At 43.5% G+C, this 20,501-nt stretch overlaps 1 protein-coding gene and 1 pseudogene across 10 annotated transcripts in view; one reads left to right on the top strand and one right to left on the bottom strand.

The window, feature by feature from the left end:
• The window catches only part of R3hdm2 (R3H domain containing 2), a 193,742-nt gene that overhangs the window by 6,894 nt on the left and 166,347 nt on the right, over positions 1-20,501 (top strand). For all 10 annotated transcript variants that reach the window (XM_045151578.1, XM_045151575.1, XM_045151577.1 and 7 more), the window contains exon 2: positions 10,718-10,838. The gene's annotated coding sequence lies outside the window, so the exon portion shown is untranslated. The remainder of the gene's footprint in view (positions 1-10,717; positions 10,839-20,501) is intronic.
• On the bottom strand, positions 15,431-18,069 carry LOC101610085 (annotated as a pseudogene).

Here is a 20,501-nt window from a genome sequence, read left to right as displayed (position 1 = left end):
AACTGGCAGATTTGCAAGAAAGTACCTTTTAATCACTGAGACATTTCCCTTGCCCCAAAATTTATTTCTTCAGAGTACTTTCATTTTGCATTTCCCTGATGGCTAAGGATGTAGCATGGTTTTAGATGTTTATTGGCCACCTATATTTCTTCTTTTGAAAAAAACTATTCAGTTCCATTGCCTGTCCCCCCCCCCCCCCTTGGTTTTTCGAGGTAGGGTCTCACTCTAGCTCAGGCTAACCTGGAATTTAGTATGTAATCTCAGGGTGATCTCGAACTCATGGCAATCCTCCTACCTCTGCCTCCCGAGTGCTGGGATTAAAGGCGTGCACCACCACGCCCTGCTTTTTTCAATTAATTAATTAATTAATTTAATTTGAGAGAGAAAGAGTTAATGAGAGAGAAATAGGTGTGCCAGTACCTCTAGCCACTGTAGACAACCTCCAGATGCATGTGTCACCTTGTGCATCTGGCTTACGTGGTTGCTTGGTAATTGAACTTGGGTCCTTGGGTTTGCAGGCACGCACCTTAACTGCTAATCCATCGCCTAGCCCCTGTTTTTTGGTTTTTTGATTTTATGTATTTATTTATTTGAGAGAGAGGCAGATAGAGAATGGGTGTGCCAGGGCCTCTAGCCACTGAAAACAAACTAATTCCAGACACGTGCCACCTTATGCATCTGGTGTTTACGGGTAATGAGGAATGGAACCTATGTCCTTTGGCTTTTCTGGCAAGTGCCTTAATCACTAAGCCCTGATTTCTTTTTTTAAAAATATTTTATTTATTTATTTGCAAGAAAGAGAGAGAAAGGGTGGTACCAGGGCCTTTAGCCGCTGCAGATAAATTCCAGATGCATGTGCCACCTTTTGCTTATGTGGTACTAGGGAATGGAATCTGAGTCCTTAGGTTTCGCAGGCAAGCACCTTAACCACTAAGTCATCTTTTCAGCCCGATTTCTTATTTAATAGTTTGAGTCCTCCCACCCCCACCTCAAGGTAGGGTCTCACTCTTAGCTCAGGCTGACCTGGAATTCACTGTGTAGTATCAGAGTGGCCTCAAACTCATGGCAGTCCTCCTACCTCTGCCTCCCGAGTGCTGGGATCAAAGGTATATGGGCATGACATTTTATTTATTTATTTTTGAGGTAGGGTCTCACTATAGCCCAGGCTGAGCAAGAACTCAGTCTGTAGTCTCAGGCTGGCCTGGAACCATCAGTGATCCTCTTACCTCTGCCTTCCAAGACCTGGGATTAAAGATGTATATCACCATATCTGGCATTTTTTTTTTTTTTTTGAGCTTTTGAGGTGGGGTCTTATTCTAGACCAGGTTTACTAATCTCAGGCTGGCCTGGCCTTGAATTTATGGCAGTCATCTTACTTCTGCCTCCTGAATGCTAAAGCACTTAATGTGCCATTAAAGTCGCCTACCGCCACACCCAGGCTTTTTTTTTTTTTTTTTTTTTTTTTTGAGGTAGGTGGGGTTTCTTGAAGCTCAAGCTGACCTTGAATTTACTGTAACTTCAGGCTGGGATTAAAGGTGTTGGCTTTTTGTGTCTTTATCTGGTTTGGGTAGAGTTTGGTAGTGTTCCTTCTTTTTAAAATTTTTTTATTTTTGTGAGGTAGGGTCTCACTCTAGCTCAGGCTGACCTGGAATTCATTCTGTAGTCTCAGGGTGGCCTTGAACTCATGGCAATCCTTCTCCCACCCAGCTTATTTCTTGTTACAGGTCAGTTTAAATGGTTTATTTCATCATCTTTTAATTTTGGTGGGTCATATATCTAGAAATTTAATACAAATTATATATATTTTTAGAATATATTTATTTACTCATTTATTGAGAGAGAGACAGTACCATATGTATAGAGAGAATGGGCTTGCAAGGGCGTCTAGCCACTGCAAATGAACTCTAGACACACACCCTACTTTGTGTACCTGGCTTATATGGGTACTCGGGAATCAAACCTGGGTCCTTAGGTTTTGTAGGCAGCCGTCTTAACTGCTAAGCCATCTCTCCAGCCTTCTTTTTTCTTTTCTTTCTTTTTTTTTTTTTTGTGGGGGGAGGGTTCCAGGTAAGGTCTCTTGGTAGCCCAGGCTGATCTGGAATTCACTGTGTAGTCTAAGGGTGTCCTTGAACTCATCGCTGTCCTCCTACCTCTGCCTCCCAAGTGCTGGGATTAAAGTCGTGCGCCACTACACCTGGCTTTATTTTATTTTTTAAATTAAAATAATTTTTTTTTTGAGAGAGAGAGAGAGAATTGGGATATCAGGGCTTCCAGCCACTGCCAGTGAATTCCAGATGCATGCACTACCTCGTGCATCTGGCTTATGTGGATCCTGGGGAAATGAACTAGGGTCCTTAGGCTTTGTAGGCAAGCATCTTAACCATTAAGCCATCCAGTACCATCTCTCCAGCCCAGTACCTTTCTCTCTCTTTCTTTCTTATTTTTTTTTTTCAAGGTAGAATCTTGCTCTAGCCAAGGCTAACCTGGAATTCACTCTGTTGTCTCAGGGTAGCCTTGAACTCATGGCGATCCTTGACCTCTGCCTCCCAAGTGCTGGGATTAAAGGCATGAGCCACCATGCCTGGCCCAGTATCTTTATTATTATTATGGTTATTCTTATTTTATTTTAATTATTTTTTTTAATGTTTATTTATTTATTTGACAGTGACAGACAGAGAAAGGCAGAGAGAGAGAGAGAATGGGCACACCATGGCCTCCAGCCACTGCAGACAAACTCCAGTTGCATATGTCCCCTTGTGCATCTGGCTAACGTGGGTCTTGGGGAATCGAGCCTCGAACCGGGGTCCTTAGGCTTCACAGGCAAGTGCTTAACTGCTAAGTCATCTCTCCAGCCCTTTTTTTGGTTTTTCGAGGTAGGGTCTCACTCTAACCCAGGCTGACCTGGAAGTTACTATGGAGTCTCAGGGTGGCCTCGAACTCACAGCAATCCTCCTACCTCTGCCTCCAGAGTGCTGGGATTAAAGGCGTGCGCCACCACGCCCGGCCCTAGTATCTTTTTAAATAATGTCCCTTTCATTTGAATCTCTCCTTCCCTTTTTGTTTTTTTTCTGGGTAGGGTTTTGATGAAGCCGGGGCTGACCTGGAATTTACTCTGCAGTCTCAGGGTAGCTTTAAACTCTTGTTGATCCTCTTACCTCTGCCTCCCCAGTGGTAGGATTAATGGCATGTGTCACCATGCCTGGCTGGCTTTCTTTCTTTCTCTTTAATTTTTTAAAAATTATTGACAACTTTCTTTCTTTAATATTTTATAGTTTTATTTACTTATTGGTTTGACAGAGAAAGAGGGAGGGAGGGGGAGAGAGAGAGAATGGACACACCAGGGGCTCCAGCCACTGCAAACGAACTCCAGATGCATGCACCCTTTTGTACCTCTGGCTAACGTAGGTCCTGGGGAATCAAACCTGAGTTCTTTGGCTTTGCAAGCAAATGCCTTAACCACTAAACAATCCCTCTAGTCCCACAACTCAAAAAAATATTTATTTTGCCGGGCGTGGTGGCGCACGCCTTTAATTCCAGCACTCGGGAGGCAGAGGTAGGAGGATCACCGTGAGTTCGAGGCCACCCTGAGATGACAGAGTTAATTCCAGGTCAGCCTGGAGCAGAGTGAGACCCTACCTCATAAAACCAAAAAAAAAAAAAAAAAATATTTTAATTTGAGAGAAAGAGAAGGAGGCAGGTACAGAGAATGAGTGTGCCAGAGCTTCCAGCCACTGCAAGCAAATTCCAGATGCATGTGTCACTTTGTATATCTGGCTTTTATGTGGATACTGTTTATTTTTATTATTTATTTTATTTGAGAGTGACAGAGAAAGGGGCAGATAGATAGATAGAGAATGGGCATGCCAGGGCCTCCAGTCACTGCAAACAAACTCTAGATGCATGCACCACCTTGTGCATCTGGCTTATGTGGGTCCTGGGGAATTGAGCCTCAGACCTGGATCCTTAGGCTTCACAAGCAAGCACGTAACTGCTAAGGCATCTCCAGCCAAAGCTTTTTAAAATTTTTTTTTAAAAATTATTTATTTATGTATTTGAGAGAACAAGAGAGGGAAAGAGGCAGAGAGAAAGAAATTGGGTGCGCCAGGGCCTCTAGCCACTGCAAAGGAACTCCAGACGCATGCTCCACCTTGTGCATCTGGCTTATTTGGGTCCTGGGGAGTTGAACTGAGGTCCTTTGGTTTTGCCAGCAAACACCTTAACTGCTAAGCCATCTCTCCAGCCCTTATTTTTTTTTTTAAATTAACAACTTCCATAATTGTAGACAATAACCCATAGTAATCCCCCCCACTTTCTTCTTTGAAACTCCGCTATCCATCATACCCCTTCCCACTCTCAATCAGTCTCTCTCTTATTTTGATGTCATTGTCTTTCCTTCTCTTATGATGGTCTTTTGTAGGTAATGTTAGGTGCTGCTATGTTATGGATATCCAGGCCATTTTGTGTCTGGAGGAGCATGTTGTATGGAGTCCTACCCTTTTGGCTCTTACATTCTTTCTGCCACATTTTCCGTAATGGATCCTGAGCCTTGGAAGAGGTGATAGAGATATTTCAGTGCTGAGCACTTTTCTGTTACTTCTCAGGACCATGGTGCCTTCTGAGTCACTTCCAAGGTCGCTGACATCTGAAAGAGAAGCTTCTGAGCTGGGCGTGGTGGCGCATGCCTTTAAATTCCAACACTTGGGGGGCAGAAGTAGGAGGATTGCTGTGAGTTTGAGGCTACCCTGAGACTATGTAGTTAATTCCAGGTCAGCCTGGACCAGAGTGAGACCCTACCTCAAAAAAACAAACAAAAAAAAGAGAAGCTTCTCTTACTGAAAGTGAGAATAAGTGGGGCGTGGTGGTGCACACCTTTAATCCCAGCGCTCGGGAGGCAGAGGTAGGAGGATCGCCATGAGTTCAAGGCTTCCCAGAGACTACGTAGTGATTCCAGGTCAGCCTGGGCTAGAGTGAAACCCTGCCTAAAAAAAAAAAAAAGAAAAGAAAAAGGAGAATAGCATTAATATATCGGCACGAACATTAAGAGAAGTGTTTACTGGACAGTTTGGTGAGCATAGTATATATATTTAGCCAGAAAGCAGCAAATGTTACATTCTTAGGGCTCATGACTACCCCTGTTGTAGATTTTTGGTTTCAGGGATATATTCCCTCCCAAAGAGCAGGCCTTCAGTCCAATTAGAGAGTGGTTGTTTTCCTCCATAACAGACGTGCCACTGTTGCATCCATTGGCTCATTTGGCCTGGTTGGTCAAAAAAAAAAATTTTTTTTTTTTTTGGTTTTTTGAGGTAGGGTCTCACTGTGGTCAAGGCTGACCTGGAATTAACTCTGTGGTCTTAAGGTGGCCTTGAAGTCATGGCGATCCTCCTACCTCTGCCTCCCAAGTGCTGGGATTAAAGGCGTGCGCTACCATGCCCGGCTGGTTGGTCAAATTTAAGGCTTGTGGGTTCCACTGTTGAGTATCTCCACTGGTGATTTCTCTCTCTCCCATTGAACTGCATGTAGCATAGTTTTTTCCAGCTTTCTGTCAGCTGGTCTGCATGGAAGAGGTTATCAGCCCAGCTCCAGCAGGATTTCTCAGTGACCTAAGTATGTGGAGTCTTCAGCAGAAGGGTCTTACCATCTATTCCTGGTGGGAAACCAAGGTTCTGGGCAATGGCCTGTAATATTTTGGACACATCAGGTACCTACCTGGCCAACAACTCACTGGAAGGTATCTCATCCCTGGCACTGAAAATGTTCTACTAGTAATCTATGGCTTATGAGGAATGTTAAAGGTGGAGGTATAAAGGAGAGCAGCATGTTGCAAGAGCCAAATAACAAGTTGAAAGTAGCTGCTGTCATGGCATGCTTGTGGGGATTAGTCAGAGAAAAGGTTAGTGAGGTAACTAGGGCCCAGTTTTGAGGTCCTTATACTAGACATAACTTGAATTTTGTTTTAAGTTATAAAAGGATTTTTCTTTTTGCTTTTTCTCTCCCTTCTTCCCTCCTCCCTGTCCCTTCCCCTCTAGATGTATGTGCTATTTTGTGTATCTGACTTTACATGGGTGCTGGGGAATTTAACCCTAGCCATCAGGATTTGCAAGCAAGTACCTTTACAATGTAGGGTTTCATTCTAGCTCAGGATGGCCTGGATTTCATTATGCAGTCTCAGGGTGGCCTTGAACTCTTGGCAATCCTTCTACCTCTGCCTCCCAAGCCTTGGAATTCAAGGTGTGCACCACCCCGCCCAGTTCCCTGTTGACTTCTTTTTGAGACAGGTTCTATTTGCCAGGAGAGTCCCAGTTAGACTAGACTAGCCAGCCACTGAATTCCAGGGATCCTCCTCCTGTCTTTACTTCCCTAGTGATGGGATTCAAGCATGTATGTAGCATTTTATTTAGGTACTGGGAATAGAACTCAAGTCCTCAGTCTTGCAAGGCAAATACTTTAGCTACTGAACTATCTACTCAGCCCTGTTTTGGTGGTGATACATTTTATGTAATTTAGGTTGTAGTTGTTCAGCAGTAGTTTCTGTCTTTGTATCTTCTACCTAAATTAAAACCTTTCTTACATAGGGACACTTCTAAACCCAGACCTTTTCTACTTCATGCTTTGAACTTGCATCTTGTCATTCCTCTGCATATGTTTTGCATATTGGTGTTTGAATACAATCTAGAAAACTGATTTGAAGTTAGACTGTTTGCTGTGTTGAGCATTTCTGTTGGATTATATACCTTTCTTTTGTTTGGAGATAGGGTCTCAGTGTAGCCCAGGCTGACCTGGAATTCACTGTGTATTCTCAGGCTGGCCTCGAATTCACAGGGACCCTCCTACCTCTGCCTCTCAAGTGCTGGGATTGAAGGCGTGCACCACCATGCCCTGCTGGACTGAAATTTCTTAAGTAGACCAGGGTGGCCCTGAATTTGCAGTAATCTTCCTGCCTCAGCTTCCTAGTTGCTGTGCCACCATGCCCATCTGGAGAAAAGTTTTGTGTCTCATTATTGATGCCTGATGTTTCAGAATCCAAAATAGTATTAGCCTTAGGATTGATCTAGTAAATCATATATATTCCAACAGCTCAAGAATATACTTAAAGTTATTTGAGTGCTGGAGAGATGGCTTAGTGGTTAAGGTGCTTCCCTTAAGGACCCTTTGACTCTCCAGGTCCCACATAAGGTAGACTCCGCAGGTGATGCAAAGTCACGCATGCGCACAAAGTGACACACACCTCTGGAGTTTGATTGCAGTTGCTAGAGGTTCTGGTGTGCCAGTTCTCTCACTCTGTCATCTCTCTCTCAAAAAGTTATTTGAGAGAGAGAGAGAGAGAAAATGAGAGGGGGGATGAGAAAGACAGACACAGATGATGGGTGCGTCAGGGCTTCCCAGCACTACAGACAAACTCCTTACCCATGAGCCAGTTTGTGCATCTGTCTACATGGGAACTGGGGAATTGAAACTGGATGTCAGGCTTTGCAAGCAAATGCCTTTAGCCACTGAGCCATTTCTCCAGCTCAAGAATGTACTTGATTTTTTTTTTTTTAACTTTTAATTATTTGAGAGTTAGATGCAGAGAGAGAAAATGGGCACTTCAGGGCCTCTACCCATTGCAAATGAACTCCAGATGCATGTGTCACTTTGTGTATCTGGCTTACATGGGTACTGGAGAATCTAACCTGGTTCTTTAAGCTTTGCAGGCAAATGCCTTAACCACTAAACTATATCTCCAGCCTCAATGTACCTTTTTTTTTTGGTTTTTCAAGGTAGCGTCTCACTCTAGCTCAGGTTGACCTGGAAGTCACTGTGTTGTCTCTAGGTGGGCTCAAACTCAGGAACTCATGGTGATCCTCCTACCTCTGCCTCCCAAGTGCTGGGATTAAAGGCGTGTGCCACCAATCCAGTTTAATGAATGTACTTTTTTTAATTTCAAGGTAGGTTTCACTTTAGCCCAGGCTGACCTGGAATTCACTATGTAGTTTCAGGATGGTCTTGAATTCAAGGTGATTTCTCCTACCTCTGCCTCCCAGGTGCTGGGATTAATGGCATGTGCCACCATGCCTGGCTGTGAATGTACTTTTTAAAAAGAATATTTTTATTAATTTGCAAGCATAGAGAAAGGGGGTTGGGAGGAAGAGAGGGAGAGAAAATAAGAATGGGATGTGAGCTGCTGCAAACTCTAGACACATGCACCACTTTGTGCATCTGGCTTTGTGTGGTTACTGGGGAATCGAACTTGAAACGTTAGGCTTTTCAGGCACGTGCCTTAACTGATAAGCCATCTTTCCAGACCATGTACCTTTTTTGAGACAGGGTTTCTCGCTGGCCCAGACTTTGGCAAATAGACTGGATTGGCTGGCCAGTGAGTTCCATTTCCAGGGATCTGCTTGTCTCTGCCTCTCTGGTGCTGAGGATTTCAAGTACTCAAGTGTGCATTGTGATTACAGATACTGCTGTTACGGTGTCAGACGTTTTTTAAAAAAATATAAAATAAAATTCAAAAATATTTATTTAAGAGGGAGGCAGAGAGAAAGAGAATGGGTGTGCCAGGGCCTCCAGCCACTGCAAATGAACTATGGACACATATACCACCTTATGCATCTGGCTTATGTGGGTTCTGGGTAATTGAGCCTGGGTTCTTTGGCTTTGCAGACAAGCGCCTTAATTGCTAAGCTGTCTCTCTAGCCTCAGAGTAACTTTTACATGGAGTCTGGGGATCCAAACTCAGGTACTCAGCTTGCAGGTTTATTCTTTGAACCATCTCCCCCAGCCCATATGCTTAATTGTTTAATGCTTAGCTCAGACTGGCTTCAGATGTTTTCTATAGCTAAGAATGGTCTTGAACTCCTAATTCTCCTGCCTCAACCTTCCATGTGCTGGGATTACAGGTGTGAGTTACCTTGTCTGGCCCAGCATTTTATTTTATTTTTGGAGGTAGAGTTTGCTCTAGCCCAGCCTGACCTGGAATTCACTGTGTAGTCTACCTCTGCCTCCCAAGTGCTGGGATCAAAGAAAGGCGTGCGCTATCATGCCCAGTATTTTCGTTAATACTTACTTATCAATTGATTATATATTGCTGAGACGAGCAACTAACCAGATGCAGTTTATGGGAGGGATGGGTTTATTTCAGGCTTACAGATCCAGGGTAAGTTCTGTCAGTGGCAGAAGAAGCTGGCTCCTTTTCATAGGTTAAAGCAGAGAGAAATCACTCAATGGCCAGCAAACACCAAAAGCAATCGAGCACAGCCCCAGGGCTCAAACTGCTCTATCCATACTTGGGTTGACCTGGAGTTAACTGTAGTCTGAGGGTAGCCTTGAACTCATGGTGATCCTCCTACCTTTTTATTCTGAGTGCTGGGATTAAAGGTGTGAACAACAACAACAAAAATAATAAAATAAAAAAGGCACGCACCACCACACCCTGCTCTCAATTAACTGAGCTGGGTGTGGAGGTGCACGTCTTTAATCCCAGCACTTGGGAGACAGGTGGAGGAGGATTTCCATGAGTTCCAGGCCACCCTGAGACTGTATTGTGAATTCCAGGTCAGTTTGGGCTAGAGTGAAACCCTACCTTAAAAAACCAACCAACTGAACATACAAAAGACACCTGTGGGCTGGATCCATAGTTTAGCAGATAAGGCACTAGCCTTGGAAGCTTAAGGATCCAGGTTTGATTCCCCAGGGCCCATGTAAAGCTAAATACACATAGTGACACATGCATCTGGAGTTTGTTTGCAGTGACTGGAGGCACTGGTGTGCTCATTGTCTCTCTTGCGCGCACTTTCTCTGTCTCTCTCTCTCTCTTCTGAAATAAATAAATAAATAAATACATAAAAATTCTGAGTCTGTGGGGTCATACATTTATACTGTCACATTCAAACTGCCACCTATGGTTTCATATTTCATTTATTTAAAAAAATTTTTTTTTGTTTATTTTTATTTATTTGAGAGCGACAGAGAGAAGGAGGCAGAGAGAGAGAGAATGGGCGTGCCAGGGCTTCCAGCCACTGCAAACGAACTCCAGATGTGAACACCTACTTGCGCATCTGGCTAACGTGGGTCCTGGGGAATTGAGCCTTGAACCAGGGTCCTTAGGCTTCACAGGCAAGTGCTTTACTGCTAAGCCATCTCTCCAGTCCATCATTTATTTTATATGGATGAATGATCTAAGATTACTTGAAATATTAGTTGACTGACAACATAAAAGTGCAGCTATTAAAATGAATTTCATGGGTCTGGAGAGATGGCTCAGCAGTTAAGGGTGCTTGTTTGCAAAGCCTGATGGCCCATGTTCATTTCCATAGTACCCCGTAAAGCTGGATGCCCTGGATGACACATGTCTGGAGTTTGTTAGTGGCAAGTAACCCTGGCACATTCTTAATCACTCTGTGTTCTTTCTGTCTCTCTCAAATAAATAAAAATATTTAAAATGAATTTTATGTCTTTTATTTATTTTTATTGCTTGACTAAATTTAGGACCATGTAGAACTCCCTGAAGAATTGAAAGCTCTGGAGATTTCAGTAGTCAAGACAGACAGTATTAAACCTTTCACAGTAAGGAAGGAGGAGATAGGTAATTTCAAACTTTTTTCACTGTCATCCAAATCATTTACGACAGAGTCCAGTGAAAAGTCAGAACTGTTCTGAGTATTTTGACTTCTGTGTTGTTGAAACCTTATTAGAACCTGGGCACAAGGTGGTGAAAAGATGTATTTTTCCTTCTCAGGTGAATTGCCAGAGGCTACCCACTGTCCTTTGCTGAGTGTCTCTCCAAGTTACACTTGACCTGTATAGTTCTTAATACTTCACCTGGATGGATGAGGCAACACCTCTGTGCTAGAGACCAGGTGAGCATTATACTTGCTTATGGGTGAATTTATGATGCTGTTGGCATTGTTCTGTGATTTCATGCTACAACTATGTAGGATCATTTGAGTAGGAACTTATTTTTGTGTATATTTAATGTATGTGTAAGAGCTGGGAGTGGTGGCACACAGCTTTAAACCCAGCAGACGTAGGAGGATCATTGAGTTAAGGCCGGCCTGGCACTTCAGAGTGTGTTTCAGATTAGCCTGGGCTACAGTGAGACCCTATCTCTGAAAACAAACCACCCCCCCACACAAAAAAGAAAAAAATAAAAAAGAAAAAGGTGCCGGGTGTGGTGGCATGCACCCTTAATCCCAGCACCTGGGAGGCAGAGGTAGGAGGATTGCCTTGAGTTTGAGGACAACCTGTGACTACATAGTAAATTCCAGGTTAGCCTGGACTAAAGTGAGATGCTACCTTGAATTCCCCCCCCCCAAAAAAACACTTTTCTATTTTAATTTGCATTTACTCCTTTTTTCTTTTTTTGGTTTTTCGAGGTAAGGTCTCACTCTAGCCCAGGCTGACCTGGAATTCACTATGGAGTCTCAGGGTGGCCTCGAACTCACGGCGACCCTCCTACCTCTGCCTCCTGAGTGCTGGGATTAAAGGCGTGTGCCACCATGCTCAGCGCATTTACTCCTTTTAACATCCTCCCTCCCTCCCTCCCTTTCTCTCTCTTTCTTTCTTTTTTGGTGGGCTGAACCCTAGGATCTGCCCAGTGACACCTCTTCCACCCTGGTGGCTGCAGATCCAAATTACAAGCTTTAATAAAATCTTGAATATATTGCAGGACATCCATTGAAACTACCACAGCTGCTAAGCCATCTTTTCAGCCCCTACTTCCCTATATATATTTTTTTTTAGAGACAGAAAAAATTGGCATGCTAGGGCCTCAGCCACTGAAATTGAACTCCAAACGCTTGCACAACCTTGTGCTTGGCTCACCTTTGTGTGTCTGGCTTACGTGGGATATGGAGAAAGATCAAACATGGGTCCTTAGGTTTTGTAGGTAAGCGCCTTAACTGTTAAGCCATCTCTCCAGCTTTTTTTTTTTTTTCCTCAAGGTAGGGTCTCACTCCAGTCCAGGCTGACCTGGAATTAACTATGTAGTCTCAGGGTGGCCTCAAACTCACAGTGATCCTCCTACCTCGGCCTCCCTAGTGCTGAGATTAAAGGCGTGTGCCACCACATGCCTGGCCCCTTGCTTATTTTTTTGAGACAGAGATTCACTCTAGCCCAGGCTGGCCTAGAACTTACTGTGTAGCCCAGGCTGGCCTCTGACTTGTAGCAACCCTCCTGCTTTTGAGTCCTGGGATTATAGGCACAAGCCTTATTTATTGTATTTTTTTCCCTTATGGTACTGGGTGTTGAACCCAGGGCCTTATGCATGCTAGGCAAGTGCTCCAATACAGCACCATCACCAGTCTGTATCATTTTAGAGACATGAGCTACCTGTAAAGGATTACTAAGACAAAACTTTATGAAGGAGGTAATGGAATGATGTCTTTACTTTTATTTCATTGCTCTAGCCTATGCTGACCTGGCGCACACTGTGTAGTCCCCAGGCTAGCCTCAAACTCATGGTGATCCTCCTACATCTACCTCCCTAGTGCTAGGATTAAAGGCATGTTATCAAGCCTAGCTTTATTTTAACTTTTTATTTTTTTTAAGTACTTTATTTATTTATTGGAAGGGGGGAGAAAGAGGCAGAGAGAATGTGGATGTGCCAGGGCCTTCAGTCACTGCAAGCAAACTCCAGATGTATGTGCCACCCTATGCATCTGGCTTACATGGGTCCTGGGGAATCAAACCTAGGTCTTTAGGCTTCGTAGGCAAGCGCCTTAACCATTAAGCCATCTCCCCAGCCCTATTTTAACTTCTTTTTTAAAGCTTTTAAAAATTTAATTAATTAATTTGAGAGAGTGAGAGAGGGAAAGAAGCAGACAGACAGAGAGAGAATTGGTACTCCAGGACTTCCGGACACTGCAAATGAACTCTGTATGCATGTGCCACGTTGTGCATCTGGCTTATATGGGTCCTGGGGAAACAAACCAAGGTCCTTTGGCTTTGCAGGCAAATGCCTTAACCACTAAGCCATCTCTGTAGCTCATTAACTTTTTTTTTTTTTTAAGATTTATTTATTTATGTATTTATTTTGAGGCAGGGTCTTGCTATAGCTTAGGCTGACCTGGAATTCACTATGCAGTCTCAGGGTGACCTCAAACTCATGACAATCCTGCTACCTCTGCCTCCCTCAGCACTTGGGAGGCAGAGTTAGGAGGATAGCTGTGAGTTTGAGGCTATCCTAAGATGACATAGTGAATTCCAGGTCAGCTTGGGTTAGAGAGAGACCCTACCTTAAAAAAAAAAAAAAAAAAAAAAAGGATATTGGGATTATGAATATCAATTCTGGAACTGGTAAATTCTGTTGGACAGTGATCTCCACCTGTTAGAGTGCTCTTGTGTTTCTTGAACTTTGTGGATTTTTCTTTTGGGTAAACAAGTTTTCTTGATGTTGCAGTTGAAATTTTTAAGAAATAATTTAAATGTATTTAATAATCAGGTAACTGTTAGAGTTTCTGATGATTCTAATATGTATAATTTTCTGTGAAGGAGTATGAATATATTCATTTGCACTCTGGGAGGAGGAAATGCTGGCACATTTTAATTTTTTTAGTAGGGCCTTCCTCTGTAGCTCAGATTGACCTGGAACTCATTCTGTAGCCCAGGCTGTCCTCAAACTCAGCAGTTCTCTTACCTTAGCCTCCTGAGTGCTGGGAATATAGATGTGAGATACTATGCCTGACTTTTTTTTTGTTTTAGAAAAAGGAAAGCTGATTTTTAATTTTATCAACAGCCATTCTTTAAACATGAACATGCATATGTAATATTCTACGCACACATCACAGTTTTTACGCTGACTCTTTTTTTTTTTTATTATTTTATTCTAAGGCAGGGTCTCAAGTAGCTCAGCTAGACACAGTCTTGCTATGCAGTTGAGGTTGGTCTTGAATTTCTGACCTCACCCCTGAGTGTTGGGAGTATAGGTCTGTAACATTATGTCTGCCACAGTTGATGCTGATTTGCTAGTCTGAGTTTGTTGGAGGCTTAGTGGGTTTTTTTTTGTTTTTTTTTTTAGGCTTAACTTTTAAAAATATTTGGCCAGATGTGGTATTTTTTTTGAGGCAGTATCTCTACTTCAATGCTGAGAATACAGATGTGTTCTACCACACCCAACATTTTTACGTGGGTTCTGGGGATTGAGCTCAGATCCTCATGTTTGTAAGAGAAACATGTCACTAACACTGCTGTCTCTCTATGCCCTTTCCTGATGATTTCGAAGCACATCCTCAGTGTATTTATCCATACTAATTCATAAGTATTATAATAAGTTGTTGTAAAAATTAATGATTCATGGCTGGAGAAGTGGCTCAGCAGTTAAGTGAGCTTTCTGCCAAGCCTGAAGGGGCCTTAAATTGACTGAATCTCCAGAACTCACACAAACAGCTGGGCATGGCCACATGTATCTCTAACTCCAGTCCTGCTAGAAAAGAAAATCGAATGAAACAATTTTCTGCTGTGGTTTTAATCCCAGCACTTAGGAGGTAGGGGTAGGAGGATGGCTGTGAGTTCAAGGCCACTCTGAGACAGCTTGGGCTAGAGTGAAACCCTACTTTGAAAACAAAACAAAACAAAAAAAAACCCCAAAACAATTTCCTTATATTTATTTATTTACTTGAAAGAGAGAAAAAGAGAGAGAAAATAGGCGACTGGGGCCTCCAGCCATTGCAAACAAACTCCAGACGTGTGCGTCCCCCGCCCCCTTGTGCATCTGGCTAACGTGGGTCCTAGGGAATCAAACCTGGCTCTTTGGCTTTGCAGGCAAATGCCTTAACTCCTAAACCATCCCTCCAATTTTTTTTTAAAGATTTATTTATTTACTTATTACAGAGAGGGAGAAAAAGAGTTAGAATGAGTGTGCCAGGGCCTCTAGCCACTACAAACTCCAGATGCATGCAACACCATGTGCATCTGGCTTACATGGGACTTGGAGAATTGAACCTGAGTCCTTAGGCTTTGCATGCAAGTGCCTTAACTGCTAAGCCATCTCTCCAGCTCAGTTTCCTTATCTTTTAGAAATATTTATTTATTTATTTAGTTAATTAGTTAGTTACTTATTTATCTGCAGAGAGATAGAAGAGAGACAGAACTAGAGAATGGGCATGCCAGGGCCTGTGTCCTGTACAACAAACTCTAGATGCATGTACCGTGTTGTATATCTGGCTTTACATGGGTACTGGGGAATCAAACTCTGGTAATTAGGCTTTAGAGGCCAGAGCCTTAACCACTGAGCAATCTCTCCAGCCCCCAATTTCCTTATTTCAATTTAACCTAATTATTTATTAAAGAGAGAGAGAGAGGCAGATAGAGTGAGTATGGGTGCTCCAGGGCCTTCTGTCACTGCAAACGAATTCCAAATGCATGTGTTACTTTGTGCATCTGGCTTTATGTGGGTACCGAGGAATTGAACCTGGCCATCAGGCTTTCCAAACAAGTATCTTTAACTGCTGAATCATTTGCGCAGCCCTGTCTTAACTTTTTGGCAAATCTGATTTAGTAGAAGACATGTGGATTCTTATATTAGTGCCTGCATTCATTCTGTTGCAATATATTGATTTGAAGTGTGTGAAGAAAATCTAGTTTCAAACATACATAGTTGGGAGCTGGGCGTGGTAGCACACGCCTTTAATCCCAGCACTTGGGAGGCAGAGTTTGGAGGATTGCCGTGAGTTCAAGGCCACTCTGAGACTAATTCCACGTCAGCCTGGCCTAGAGTGCGACCCTACCTTAAAAAATAAGAACTTTATTTGATAGAGGGAGAGCTGGAGAGGTAGATAGATAGATACAGAGAATGGATGTGCCAGGGCTTCAGCTCCTGCACATGCACTACAGTTGCAAGCACCACCTTGTGCATGTGGCTTATGCGGGTACTGGGGACTCGAACTTGGGTCCTTAGGCTTTGTAGGCAAGGGCCTTAAGCACTGAGCATTCTCTCCAGCCCTTAATTAACTTTTGTACTTGATGACATTGAAAATTATTTGTATGGTCAGAAGGGAGAGTTAGGAGGATTGCTATGAGTTCAAGGCCACCCTGAGACTACATAGTGAATTCCAGGTCAGCCTGAGCTAGAGCAAGACCCTACCTCGAAAAACAAAAAAACAAAAATTATTTCTATGGTTGGAGATGTCATTATTCATTATGAAAGCTTTATAGACTTTAAACTAGTGTTCCCTTTTCCTCAACTTTTTCTTTATTTACACCTTTAATTCTAGCACTTGGGAGGCAGTGGTAGGAGGATCGCCAAGAATTCACAACCACCCTTAGACTACATAGTGAATTCCAGATCAACCTGGGCTAGAGTGAGACCGTATCTGGAAAAGCCAAAAAAAAAGAACCGAACTTATTGACGAAGCAAGTACCTTTTACTACTGAGCCATCTCCTTAGTCCCATGAATAGAACCTTTTTTCTTTTTTTATTCTAAAAGGGTTTTTTTATTTATTATATTTCTTTTTATGGGGGGGGGCTATTGGTGCGCCCGGGCCTCCAGCCACTGCAGTTGAACTGCAGACATGCGCCACCTTGTGCCTATGTGGGGCCTTTGTGCTTGTGTCACCTTGTGCATCTGGCTTACACAGGATCTGGACAGTTGAACATGGGTCCCTCGTCTTTGCAGGCAAGTGCCTTGACCACTAAACTATGTCTCCAGGCCTTAAAAGTTCCCTTTTTTTTTAAAAATTTATTTTTTGTTTATTTTTTATTTATTTGAGAGTGACAGAGAGAGAAAGAGGCAGATAAAAGAGAAAGAGAGAATGGGCACACTAGGGCCTCCAGCCACTGCAAACGAACTCCAGGTGCGTGCGCCCCTTGTGCATCTGGCTAACGTGGGTCCTGGGGAATTGAGCCTTGAACCGGGGTCCTTAGGCTTCACAGGCAAACGCTTAACCGCTAAGCCATCTCTCCAGCCCCCCCTTCTTTTAATGTTTTTATTTTATTTATGATCAGTGAGACAGTGAGAGAGAGAAGTTATGCCAGCACCTCCTGCCACTGCAAAGGAACTCCAGATGTATGTACTGCTGTGCACCAGGCTTTACATGGGTACTGGGGAATTGAACCTGGGCAGGCAGGTTTTGTAAGCAAGTTCCTTTAACCACTGAGTCATTAACCATCTATCAAAATTGCACACCAAAAGAGTAGAAAAAAATGTAAAAAAGTTTCCTGGTAAGTGGGAAAGGAGCTTGTGTAAGAAGGCCCGTGTAGAGAAGGGAATGTTACCCATGTTGTGGATGCTGTTTTTGTCTATGATGTGAACACTGAAGGTTGACAGGTTCAGGATGAAGTGCTTCTGGAGCTCCTGCAGATGTTTCCTAAGAAGCTCCATTGCCCTCTCGTGTGAGCTGTCTCTCTATGCCCCATCCTGATGATTTCGAAGCATCTGTCCAGCAAACTTAACAGCTTAGGAAGGTACCATAGCCATGGGCTGCAAAAGGGGCCCTGGCCAAGGCTGCCAGGTAGTCCATGTACTAGAGTGCTGGCCCCTTGTGCTCATCAGAGCTAGCCAGGAGGAGGTTCACATGATAGAGGGTCCGACTCTGAAGACAGTCAGCCAAGTTTTGCCATGTGAAATTAGCTGCTACTGTGGGAGACAATTCATATCCATTCCTCATCTTACAAAGTTGCAAACTTTATATTCTGCAAACTGTATATTCTGTAGACTGCTCAGAGTCTCCAGCCTCTCTGATACATAGCAATAAGATTTGTTCTTTTATTTTGGTTTTTCAAGGTAGGGTTTTGCTCTAGTCCAGGCTGACCTGGAATTCATTATGTAGTCTCAGGGTAGCCTTGAACTCACAACAATCCTCCTACCTCTGCCATGCTGGGATTAAAGGCGTGTGCCACCACGCCTGGCTAGCAGTAAAAAGTTTTTTTTTTTTTTTTTGAGGTAGGGCCTCATTCTAGCTCAGGCTGACCTGAATTCACTATTCACTCAGGGTGGCCTCAAACTCACGGTGATCTTCCTACCTCTGCCTCCCGAGTGCTGGGATTAAAGGTGTGGGCCACCATGCCTGGCTAGCAGTAAGATTTTTTTCACTCATCTGAAACATGTTGTCATGATCGTCCTTCATCTGGACAGTGTTGCTGGCTGACAACCAGAGGTGACAAGGACATAGTCAGGGGTCCTGGATGCCGATGAGGTATCCATGGTGATGGGAAGCGGGAGACTGCAGGGTCAATAGAGGGAAGTATTTGCCGGCTTCTTGGCCTCAGCAGTGAGACAGCACTTTTTTTTTTTTATTAGAGAAAGAGAGAAAGAATTGACAGGGCCTCAGCCACTTCAATCCTACTTCAGAACTTGTGCCACCTTGTGGGCATGTGTGACCTTGCATGTGCCTCACCTTTGTGCTTACCTAATGAGAGATGAAACATGTGTCCTTAGGCTTCACAAGCAAGTGCCTCGACCGCTAAGCCATCTTTCCTGCCTTCCTCCCCCTACCCCCTGAGGTAGGGTCTCACTCTAGCCCAGGCTGACCTGGAATTCACTATGTAGTCTCAAGGTGGCTTTGAACTCATGGTGATCCTTCTGCCTCAGCCTCCCAAGTGGTGAGATTAAAGACATATGCTACCATGCTTGGCTAGGAATAGAACCCTCTTAAATTTTTTTAAAATTTATTTTATTTATTTAAGAGCGAGAAAGAGGAGAGAGAGAGAGAATGGGCGCGCCACGGTCTCCAGCTACTACAAATGAACTCCAGACACATGCGCCACCTTGTGCATCTGGCGTATGGGTTTTTTTAGCTTTGCAGGCAAGTGCCTTAACAGCTAAGCCATCTATCCAGCTTGGAAATAGAACTCTTAATAGCGATGATTGTCTCAGAACTTGGGTCATATGATACTAAGTTGTTCTGAGCTCTGAGTTACTCCCCTTTGTGTGGTGATAGTCACATTTTTAGCAGTTGCTGTTGCCTGAGAAAACTCGAGGCCTGTCAGAGCTGTACAACAGTTTTTAGAAGTGGTTGCAATCTTGTGTTCTAAGTGTAAAGCTTACCTCAGACAAAGTGAGATTTCTGATTATACCAGGTAGATTGTTGAAACAAATAAAATAATATTGTATTGATAACTTGGTCATCTTATTGGCTGGATAAATTAGAAGCCCATGTTTACCTTAGAGAAAATACTTAGCTTTGTATATTAACCAGATAATTAAAGTTCTTACTAGTCTGGAACTCTTTGAGCATTTCACATATGGATGTGAAGAAGATACGCAAGATCTGGGCTAGGGATGTGTATCAGTTGATAGTGTTTCCCTGACCATGGGGTTGAGTACCAGCATTGTATAAATCAACTGTGGTAGTGCATCCCTCCTGTAATCACAAGTGGAGTCAGGAAGAGCTGATGTTCAAGGTCATCCTTGGCTACATAGTTGCAGGCCAACCTGAGCTATAAAAACAAAAAACAAAGGTGGAGTGCTGGGAAGATGGCTCGGTTGTTAAGAGCCATTGCAGCATAAGCATGAGGGACTCTTAGGCTAGAGACCTCAAGTTTAACTACCAATAATTCCTTTGAAAGGTTGGGTGTGGCTGTGCATGTCTGCGATCTCAGTCGGGGTGGGGGGGGCAGACAGGATTGCTGGGGCTCTCAGCAGCTCTGAGTGGAGAGAGACGTGTTTGAGGGAAATATATGTGGATGAACAACAAGAGGACTACACCCAGCGTTCTCCTCTGGATTCCACATGCACCTTTAACCACTGAGCCATCTCCCTGGGTTTGTTTATATTTATATTTATTTATTTGAGAGACGGAAAAAGAGGGACAGAGAGAGAGGTTGAGAGAATGGGTATGCCAGGGCCTCAAGCTGGGCAAATGAACTCCAGACACATTCACCACCTCCATGTACATCTGTTTTTATGTGAGTCCTGGAGAATTGAACCTGTGTCCTTTGGCTTTGCCAGCAAGTGCCTTAACTGCTAACCCATCTCTCCAGCTCAGGTTTTTTTGTTTCTTTTTTTCTTTTTTTTGTTTTTCGAGGTAGGGTCTCACTCTGGTCCAGGCTGACCTGGAATTAACTCTGTCATCTCAGGGTGGCCTTGAACTCATGGCAATCCTCCTACCTCTGTCTCCCGAGTGCTGGGATTAAAGGTGTGCACGACCACACCCGGCTGGTTTTTTTTTATTTTTTTTTATTTTTTAATTTACTTTTATTTATTTGAGAGAGAGGGGACAGATAGAGTATGAGTGTGCCAGGGCCTTCAGCCACCCAGATGAACTCTGGACACATGTACCACCTTGTCCATCTGGCTTATGTGGGTACTGGAGAATCGAACCTGGGTCCTTATGCTTCACAGGCAAATGCCTTAACAACTTAGCCATGGCTCCAGTCCCAGAATTTTATTTTCCTCTTTTTGGCAGAATATAACATGAATTACCCCTACCCTAGCTCCCTATTTCCCTCTTTAACCTTAGGCATACAGTTCTCACTGCTTGAATTTCAGTCAGTGCTCCAGGTTTCCATTCGTGCACCCATGTCTCCCATTAGCTTTATGTGCTTTGTTGAGGGTCTCTTCTAGCTCACAACTCAAAACTCCTCA

The sequence above is a fragment of the Jaculus jaculus genome, chromosome 6 (assembly GCF_020740685.1).
Source record: "Jaculus jaculus isolate mJacJac1 chromosome 6, mJacJac1.mat.Y.cur, whole genome shotgun sequence".
Taxonomy (NCBI): domain Eukaryota; kingdom Metazoa; phylum Chordata; class Mammalia; order Rodentia; family Dipodidae; genus Jaculus; species Jaculus jaculus.
The sequence above is the reverse complement of the archived record's forward strand: the minus strand, read 5'-3'. Positions and strand labels throughout refer to the sequence as shown.